Genomic DNA, 10,000 nt, shown 5'->3' on the forward strand with positions numbered 1-10,000 from the left:
GAGAGAGACCTTACACAAAACCAAACGAACACTGAACATAAAACAAAGGACACACAAAACAGTAACACAAAAACCAAGGCAAAAGAAAACCAAGACCAAGGCGGAATCACTAACTCACCAGCATTCCTAATTATACCTGCCAATACCTGGATACGAGTACAGGTAAAGCGCACGGACGTTCATTATATACAGCCCAGCCTACTAATCACTGAGCCACACACACACACAGCGGCGGCGGCGGAGGCAGTGGCGATGGTGGTAGTAATGGTGGTAGTGGTGGTGATGGTGGTGGTGGGAGTTCATTCCATCCCCTTCACAGTATCATTGGAATCCTCGTCCTTGAATTTATGGCGATGCATCCGTCGTCGCATTTCAATTCCCTCCAATTCCACGTCCCTCGTCCGCTGATGTGCTCCGTGTTGGGTGGTTGGGGTTGCCCGGAGGAGGAGGAGGAGGAGGAGGAGGAGGAGCGAGGCGTGGAATGACTGATCCAAATAAGAGAAATTTTATTTTATTTATTTATTTATTTTTTTTTTTTTTTGTTTCGGATGTTTTATTAGTATTGTGATGGTGCTTTGATGTCAGGGAAGGTAAAGGCTCGGGTTCCTAAGCATTGTGGTGTCTCTGTCTTGGATGTTTTTGGGTGATGGGGTGTTAGGGAAATTGTTGGGGTTTTAGCTGGATCTTGTGCGAATGGTTGGGGTTTTCCAGGGTGTTTTATTCTATTTTATTTTATTTGTTTATTTATTTATTTTATTTATTTTTTTCCTTTGTGTGTGTGTGTGTGTGTGTGTGTGTGTGTGTGTGTGTGTGTGTGTGTGAGATTTTAGTGTTGGTTTGGTACAGTTTGTAGGTCATGAGTGGGTAAAAAAGAAAACATTGATGCAGAGTCTTATGGGAATTGTTGGGGATTTGAAGGGAATTTTCTTTTTTTCTCTCTCTCTCTTGTATATATATATATATATATATATATATATATATATATATATATATATATATATATATATATATATATATATATATATATATATATATATATATATATATATATATATATATATATATTCTAGTGAGGGTTTAGTTCGGATTCTACATCATCAGTGAAAGAAAAAATCCCACACACGCGCACGCAACTCATTAGAACATTACTTTCCATTCACATGCCTTTGTAAATATGAGGGAACAAAGCGTTTCAAAATACTCGTGCAAGAAAAAAAAAACTGTTCTTGCTGTTTTATAGTCAATGTTTTATACCACAGCTCTCTGAAAAGTATGAAATAAACCTTTAGCTATACTTCATAAGATCTTCATAGAATATTCTTAGGCCCTTATCTTTGTCGGATTTCTATAGGCTCGATTTAGGATCTTTATCAGACCTTTGTAGGATGAAATCAGCATGGGAATGATATAGGATCAGTTAACATGTGCATAGGATTTTTGTAGGTAGGATATTTCTAGGATGGGTAGGATCTGTATTGGATCTTTATAGTAGATTCATATTTACGGGATTTATGAGATTACTATTCATGACAGGAGAAGTTTTATTACTATTACACAAAGACAACATTTAAAGGTAAAGAGAATCAGTCTCTCTCTCTCTCTCTCTCTCTCTCTCTCTCTCTCTCTCTCTCTCTCTCTCTCTCTCTCTCTCTCTCTCTCTCTCTCTCTCTCTCTCTCGCTTCAGTAAAGAATATTGACGTCGTGGCTTGGCTTTCATTACCTTCTTGTTTGGCGAGACACACGAAGAAGCGGAAACCTCATTACACTTTCCAAAAGGCGCCTCGCAAGGCATTCTTATCGCACACTGGTAATGCACGGGAAGGGGAGAAAGAGAGAGAGAGAGAGAGAGAGAGAGAGAGAGAGAGAGAGAGAGAGAGAGAGAGAGAGAGAGAGAGAGAGAGAGAGAGAGAGAGAGAGAGAGAGGCAGTCTGTGATGGAAAGACAAAGATGTGTTGATGTTTGTTTTCTCTTTGCATTTCTTCTCTGCATCATTATCCTCCTCCTCCTCCTCCTCCTCCTCCTCCTCTTCCTCCTCCTCCTCCTCCTCCTCCTCCTCCTCCTCCTCCTCCTCCTCCTCCTCCTCCTCCTCCTCCTCCTCCTCCTTTTCCTCTTACCTCATTCCATGTCGATAACTCACTTTTCTCCATCTCTTACTTTTCTCTCTCTCTTTCCTCTTCTCCATTATCTTATTTCAAATCTGCTTCATGTCTCTCTTTGTCTCCTGTCCTTCCCATTTCCTTATTTTATTCCTCTCTCCTTATTTCTGCGGTCGCTCCTTGCTCCTCATTTTTCTCTCCTTGTTTTCTAATCTCCTCTGTTCTCCTTCTCTTCCTCTTCTTATAAATGCGGTTTCGTCTTATCCTCGTATTATTTTTCGCTTTTCTCCGTCTTTTGTTTGTTTTCTTTCTTGTTTTGCTTTTCTTTCATCTGTTTCTCCCTTTCACTTTTCTTCGTCTTTCCCATCCCATCTCATCGCATATTTACATTTTTACTTGTTGTTGTTGTTGTTGTTGTTGTTGTTGTTGTTGTTGTTGTTGTTGTTTCTTCTTCTTCTTCTTCTTCTTCTTCTTCTTCTTCTTCTTCTTCTTCTTCTTCTTCTTCTTCTTCTTCTTCTTCTTCTTCTTCTTCTTCTTCTTCTTCTTCTTCTTCTTCTTCTTCTTCTTCTTCTTCTTCTTCTTCTTCTTCTTCTTCTTCTTCTTCTTCTTCTTCTTCTTCTTCTTCTTCTTCTTCTTCTTCTTCTTCTTCTTCTTCTTCTTCTTCTTCTTCTTCTTCTTCTTCTTCTTCTTCTTCTTCTTCTTCTTCTTCTTCTTCTTCTTCTTCTTCTTCTTCTTCTTCTTCTTCTTCTTCTTCTTCTTCTTCTTCTTCTTCTTCTTCTTCTTCTTCTTCTTCTTCTTCTTCTTCTTCTTCTTCTTCTTCTTCTTCTTTACAAATTTGGACCTACTGTTGACCCCAAAAATTACCGACCAATTTCTCAACTTACAGTATTCTCAAAGATATTTTAAACTCTTATGAAAACACATTTAATATGTTACTTGGAAAGCAAAAACGTTTTTAGCCCTCCCAGTATGGTTTTAGACAACAATGTAACACTTTTATAGCACTGATACAGTTAACCACAAAACTCCGTTCAGTAAAATACACCATAATGGAATTAGAGGCCAAATACTTTCATGGTTTAAAGATTGTTTAACAGACAGACAGCAACAAACTATTTTTAATGGTGAAAAGTCCTCTACAACATTAGTTACAGTAAGTGTTCCTCAAGGCAGTGTACTAAGTCCTATATTCTTTCTAATATATATTAATGACTTTTCAGATATTTTCTCAGAGTCTAAAACAATATCATTTGCTGATGACATGACAATGTCTGACCGGGCCAGACCCTGACCAACTTATACATAATGCTAATAATGAACTTCAAAACTTTGGGAATGGCGACTATACAACAGACTAACCATTAATCCTACCAAAACTCACTTCATGCTATTTACAATAAAACAATAAATCTTCCCCACTTACAAAAAAGTAATAAAATAATCTCTAAAACTAATAGAATAAGATTTCTTGGTGTTACATATGATGATTAACTTTTCAAGTATCACATAAACAACCTGACTTCAAAAATCTCAAGCCACATGCCCTTACTCTACCAAACAAAACACTTCATGCCATAAGATGTACTTAAGGCCATTTATTATGCACACATTCATCCACTATTAAACTACTGTAACCTCATATGGTGCACAACTTACGCTACTTATCTAATTCCCTTGATATTACAACTCAAAAAACTAGTTAGAAAATTAATCAGTAGCAATTACGTGGAGCATAGAAATCCTCTCTTCAAAGAAACATAAATCTTAAAACTAGATGATATTAGTAAACTTGCCATTGCTTCCTTCATGTATACCAATAAAAATACAATACAAAACCTTCTTCCATATCACGACTGTAACACGTCACCAAGATAACGTCACCATTCCCATTCATCGACTTAACAAAATTTCAGCACTCTGTTTCTCACCTAGGCCCTCTTGTGCAGAATTTTGTTCCCCTCCAGATTCAGGAAGCGCCCTCTATCAGCACATTGAAAAATTAATCAAAAAATCATATCTTAACAACCTATTAATGTAATACATTCTCTCACTCTGATACTTGCTAATCCTGCCTTGCTTCACCCTTACAGACTACATTTTTTGTATTGAAATTACATGTGCATATCTACATATATACTTATGTTTATTATATTTATCTCTAAATGTATTTATTATATTATATGCATTATATTGCATATATAGTTATGTCCATTATTATTATATTATATCCATTGTATTATATGTCCTTATACACTTATGATTATTATGGTTACCTCTATATGTATTTATTATATCACATTAATAGTCTGAAAAGCTTAGCTTAGCTGTACAGTTATGAAAAACAAGTTTATGCATTTAATTGCAACTCATGTAACATTGTAACTGTTAAATATTAATAAATGTTCAAATGTCTCTCTCTCTCTCTCTCTCTCTCTCTCTCTCTCTCTCTCTCTCTCTCTCTCTCTCTCTCTCTCTCTCTCTCTCTCTCTCTCTCTCTCTCTCTCTTTCTGGCATGTATTTCACCATCAACAGCATATTACATTCTATTTCTCACCTGTCGCCTCCACTCACCTGCCTATTCTCTCTCTCTCTCTCTCTCTCTCTCTCTCTCTCTCTCTCTCTCTCTCTCTCTCTCTCTCTCTCTCTCTCTCTCTCTCTCTCTCTCTCTCTCTCTCTCTCTCTCAAAGTCGCGAGCAAACTGAACAAACTGAGGCAGAGAGAGAGAGAGAGAGAGAGAGAGAGAGAGAGAGAGAGAGAGAGAGAGAGAGAGAGAGAGAGAGAGAGAGAGAGAGAGAGAGTACAGTGTTTATGGGCACACATCCGTTAATTTCGTGTGTGTGTGTGTGTGTGTGTGTGTGTGTGTGTGTGTGTGTGTGTGTGTGTGTGTGTGTGTGTGTGTGTGTGTGTGTGTGTGTGTTTCCTATCTGTTCGCTTGTGTCTGTTTTTATTATGCATGTGTCTAGAGTACCATTAGTATGTATGTATGTATGTATGTTTGTCTGTTTGCATGTATGTATGTGCATGTATGGTTTTTCACTGTTAGTCTGCCAATTTGTGTGTGTGTCTGGTTGTTCATGCATCGTCTCTCTCTCTCTCTCTCTCTCTCTCTCTCTCTCTCTCTCTCTCTCTCTCTCTCTCTCTCTCTCTCTCTCTCTCTCTCTCTCTCTCTCTCATCCATTATTCCTAACTCATTCTCCTTTCTTTTCTTTTTCCCTCCGTGTGTCACATTAAGTGTAATCATGTCAATTTTTCTTTTCTTTCACTTAGTCTGTAATGTGTTTCCCTGGTTTGTGTGTCTTTTTTGTCTCATTATCATAGTTTTCTTTTGCTTTCCATTTCTCTTTTCCTCCTTCCTTCATTCCTGTGGTAAGATAATTTTTGTGTTCTTTTCCCTTTTTTTCTTTACCTGCGTTTGTTTTTATTTTTTTTCTCATTTCCATATTTTTTTTCATTATTACTACATTATTCTCTCTCTCTCTCTCTCTCTCTCTCTCTCTCTCTCTCTCTCTCTCTCTCTCTCTCTCTCTCTCTCTCTCTCTCTCTCTCTCTCTCTCTCTCTCTCTACTCATCATATTCGCTGAAAGCCCTCCCATCTCTCTTCTTCTGCTTCTTTATTCACTCTTTCTCTCATTCGTTTGCATTTTCTTCCTTTTTCTTATCCGCGTTCATTCTTCTGCATTCACTTATTCTTCCATCCACTCTTTCATTCATGTTTTCAAATTCACTTATTCTTCAATTCTCTCTTCCCCTGCTATTCTTTCCCCTTCATTCCCTTTTTTTTTCCATCTTCCCTTCTTCCAATTTCTCTTTAATACTTTTGCGAACCATTCATCTCCTTATCTTCTTCTTCTTGTTCCTCTCTCTCTAACTCTTTTTCCGTTCTCTTTCCTCCTCCTTCGTTCCCACCACCCTCATTCTTTTCTCGTTCTTCCCTCCATTTATTCTTCCCTTTCTCTCTCTCTCTCTCTCTCTCTCTCTCTCTCTCTCTCTCTCTCTCTCTCTCTCTCTCTCTCTCACCCTAATTTTCTTTTCTCATTCTCCTTCTTCTCTTCAAACCACACTTCTCTTTCTTCTTCCTTTACCTCTCCTTTATCTTCTCTTCCAATTTATTCTTTCTTCCCTCTTCTCTTTCCCTCTCTACTTATCTCATTTTTTCCCTTCTTCATTTCTCCCTCATAAATTATTTTTTCCCTCTTTTCCTTCCCATTATTTTCTCCTTCCTCCATCTTCCCCTTATTCCTTTTCTTTCCTATTTTTCTCTCTTTTCCTCCTCATCCTCTTCCCCCTCTTGTTCTCTGCTTCCATCATCTCTGTTATTCATTATATTCCCTCCTTCCCTCTATCTCTCTCTCTCTCTTTTTCATTTTCTACCTTCATTTATCCCTCTTTTCCTCTCTTTCCCTCATTCTCTTTTCTTTATTCTCGCCTACCGTCTCCATTCCTCCTCATCTCCTCTCACTCTTTACCTCCATCCTTCCTTCCCTCCATATATTTCTCTCCAAAGTGTAAACTCTACTCCCTCCCTTGTATTCTTCCCTCCTTCCCTCCCTCTCCATCCCTCTCTCCCTTCCTCTCCAACGATCTCTTTCTCCCTCTTCTCTATCAATTAATGCAACGTTACACTCGCTTTTTGCAGTCCTGCTAAGAGATTTGCACATCAGTGGGTATTTTCTTACTTTTTTTTTTCTTTTCTGGAGGGGGGTTCTCTTGGCCGAGTCCCCCCTAAAATAATAACATTCTCCTCCTCATCCGTCTTCGTCAGCGTCAGTGTGTTTTCCTTCATGAACTCGAAAACTTTACGAATTTCTCTGATTTTTCACAGATTTTTACCACCAAGATTTGCTCAGGTGATGGAGGGGGAAAGTGTAGCCAGGTAAGAGCAAACGTAAGGAAGGCTGTTGTCAGAGAGAGAGAGAGAGAGAGAGAGAGAGAGAGAGAGAGAGAGAGAGAGAGAGAGAGAGAGAGAGAGAGACCGCAAGGAGGACTGAAGAAAGAGGGAGGGGAAGGACAATAGACGGGAGAGGAAGGGAGAAAATTAAAAAGGAGGTGAGAAAAATATTTGAAAGAGAGAGAGAAAGAAAGAGATGGAGAGTTAAAGAAAGGGAATAGAATGGAAAAAAAGAGTGAAGGGAAAAGGAATTTAAATAGAGGGAAGGAGAGTTGAGGGAAGAGTGTAGAGGAAGGAAAAAGAGGGGAAAGAAATGGAAATGGAGGAAAGGAGATTTGAGGGATGCAGGTGATGTTCCTCCTTGCTCTGATGTTGCTTAGAGGAAGAGGAGGAGGAAAGGAGGAAGAGGAAATTGAAGACAGGAAATGCTAAAGTTTTAAGGGGAAAAACTCACGGGAAGAAAGGTCGCATCAGGTCACGTGTGTGTGTGTGTGTGTGTGTGTGTGTGTGTGTGTGTGTGTGTGTGTGTGTGTGTGTGTGTGTAAGGTTAGGTTAGGTCAGACAGGTTAGATTGATAGAGTGGTAGTAATGTGTTTAAATTATTATTATTATCATTTCTGTTATATAAGTGTATGTGTGTGTGTGTGTGTGTGTGTGTGTGTGTGTGTGTGTGTGTGTAAGATTAGGTAGATAGATAGATAGATATATAGATAGATTGGTAGGTACAGGGAATCAGGTAGTGTGTACTTCAATTATCATTTCTATTGTGTATTTCATAAAGATCAATTAAAAAAAAATAACTATCAATTTGTCTGTCTGTCTGTGTGTATTTCTATCTATTATCTGTCTCTATTAATTTCATTTCCATATTCATTTCATTTCCTGCGCGTGCGTTGTCATGGTAACTTTGTCGTAATTCATTGCACTCAAATTTCCTTCCTATTCAATATTGTGAGACGTAAAAGAGTTTAAAATTTCGTATATGTTTTAATTTAATACATATTCACATTGATATATTACTCTCTCTCTCTCTCTCTCTCTCTCTCTCTCTCTCTCTCTCTCTCTCTCTCTCTCTCTCTCTCTCTCTCTCTCTCTCTCTCTCTGTGGGTTCTTTTTATTGAACTTTAATTAATTTTTCCCTCTTCTCTCCCATCATTTCTCTCCCTCAACTCCATTTTCCTTCTTTCCCTCTCCTCCTTTATCATTATTTCTGTCATGCTTGTTTTGCTCCTTTTTATTTAGTGCTGTGCTCCTCCATTTTACTAAATTACTTTCCTTTGCCTCTTCTTCCCTTCTCTTCCATTCCCTTCCCCTTCCTTCCCCTCTCCTCCTTTGCTTTTCAGTCCCTTCCCTTTCCTTCTTTTCTTTTTTTCTTTCATCTTCATTCCTTTGCTTCCTTACCCTTCCCTTACCTTCCCTTCCCTTCCCTTTCTTTTTTTTTTTTTCGTTTCCCCATTCCTTTCTTTCCATTCCTCTTCAAATACCCTTTCTTTCTTTCACTTTATTTTCCCTCCCTTCCCTTCTTTTCCATCCCTTCCCTTCTTCTCCTTCCCTTCCCGTTCACTTTGCTTCACCGTAAAGGCCACAATCTCCATTTTACACCTGGTCGTCGATTACCTGCCCAGCCTCACCTGTCATTATCTTCGCAAGTGCATTATCTCTCAACTTATGGCCTGATTACTCCTGCCTTGATCTATTCTGGCGTGATGCTGCGGGGAGAATTTAGCCTTTCAAGTGGTTTAATAGTATTTGTTTCCCCTCTTTGCGTTTAAACATGCGTAATTGTAAATATTCATGGGTGTTTTAAGTGTTGGTGGTTGTTTTTTGTTTTTGTTTTCTTTTTTCGTCCCTCGTGCTTAAGTAAAATTTGTTGTATCTTATATGTGGTGTGTTTTTATTCTAGTAGGTAAGTGTTTTTTTTTTCATTTTTTAGTTTTTTTTTTCATGGTAGGAATCCTTTATTTCATCTTTTTTATTTATTTATTCTTTTTTGGGGGGCTTTTGTTTTATATTTTTATTATTCCCCCCTTTTTTTTTTTTTTTTTTTTTTTGTGTGTGTGTGTGTGTGTGTGTGTGTGTGTGTGTGTGTGGTTGGAAGGGAGTTTGTTCTGCATTTGTGACTGTCATGCGCACGTATACTTCTCGTCTCGCCGCGTCACACCTGCCAATCACCATCCTTCATGTTTAGCCATTCTTCTTCTATGCCGATGGTTTGGCACTATTTAGATATCATTAGCCTCTTGAACTCCACGGCCACAAGTTCCTTTCCTTAACTTTCCTCATCTCTTTTAAAATCCTCTTATACATTTAATTTTCCAGCACTTTACCTTTGTCTTTATTTACTCCCTTAATCTCCGCACATTCTCTAAAAAAAAAGAAAGAAAAAAAATTCATTCATCTCATTCCGTTGCTGTTTCTCTCTTCCAAGCCAAGTAAGCAAAGGCATCACTCATTTCTATCTAACTCAGTCAGCTTTCATGTACCTTTTCTAGCTTACCAAAGTGGCTCAGCTGTGGTAGTGAGGGTGGTGGCTGGCGTGTGTGATTCCTCGGCAAATAGAGTCAGGGGAAGGGGAGGGGTGTAGTGAATCAGGTGCGTTGGGTAGAGAGGGACGAGAGACACCACACACACACACACACACACACACACACACACACACACACACGGAAAATCATGACAACAACAGCGTGAAGGAGACATGAGACAGAGACAAGCAGACAAAAACCAAGAGAAACAAACTATAATACAAAAGCGAAGCAAAATCAGAAGCTCAACAGCAATAAAGAAACCACCCAGAAGAAAATATGAGGTTAGGAAGCCTCGACGTGTGGTGGCGGAGGCGGTGGTGGCGGTGGTGGTGCTGGTGGTAAACGCTTGGAAACAAAGAGGCAAGGAGAGGAGAATGCATTATATTGTGGTATGTGGTAGTAGCGGTGGTGTGGGCAGTCCCCGGAAGGCCCCCCTCAGCTGTGATCCGAAGAGAGGCGGTGAGTTAGTGAGTTCTATTGCCAGACGT

At 38.9% G+C, this 10,000-nt stretch overlaps 1 protein-coding gene across 5 annotated transcripts in view; it reads left to right on the forward strand.

Moving 5' to 3' along the window:
* LOC135100711 (neuropeptide CCHamide-1 receptor-like) overlaps positions 1-10,000 on the forward strand; it is a 186,088-nt gene that overhangs the window by 103,565 nt on the left and 72,523 nt on the right. The window lies entirely within an intron of this gene.

Source organism: Scylla paramamosain, chromosome 5 (genome assembly GCF_035594125.1).
Source record: "Scylla paramamosain isolate STU-SP2022 chromosome 5, ASM3559412v1, whole genome shotgun sequence".
In the NCBI taxonomy this organism is placed as follows: Eukaryota; Metazoa; Arthropoda; class Malacostraca; order Decapoda; family Portunidae; genus Scylla; species Scylla paramamosain.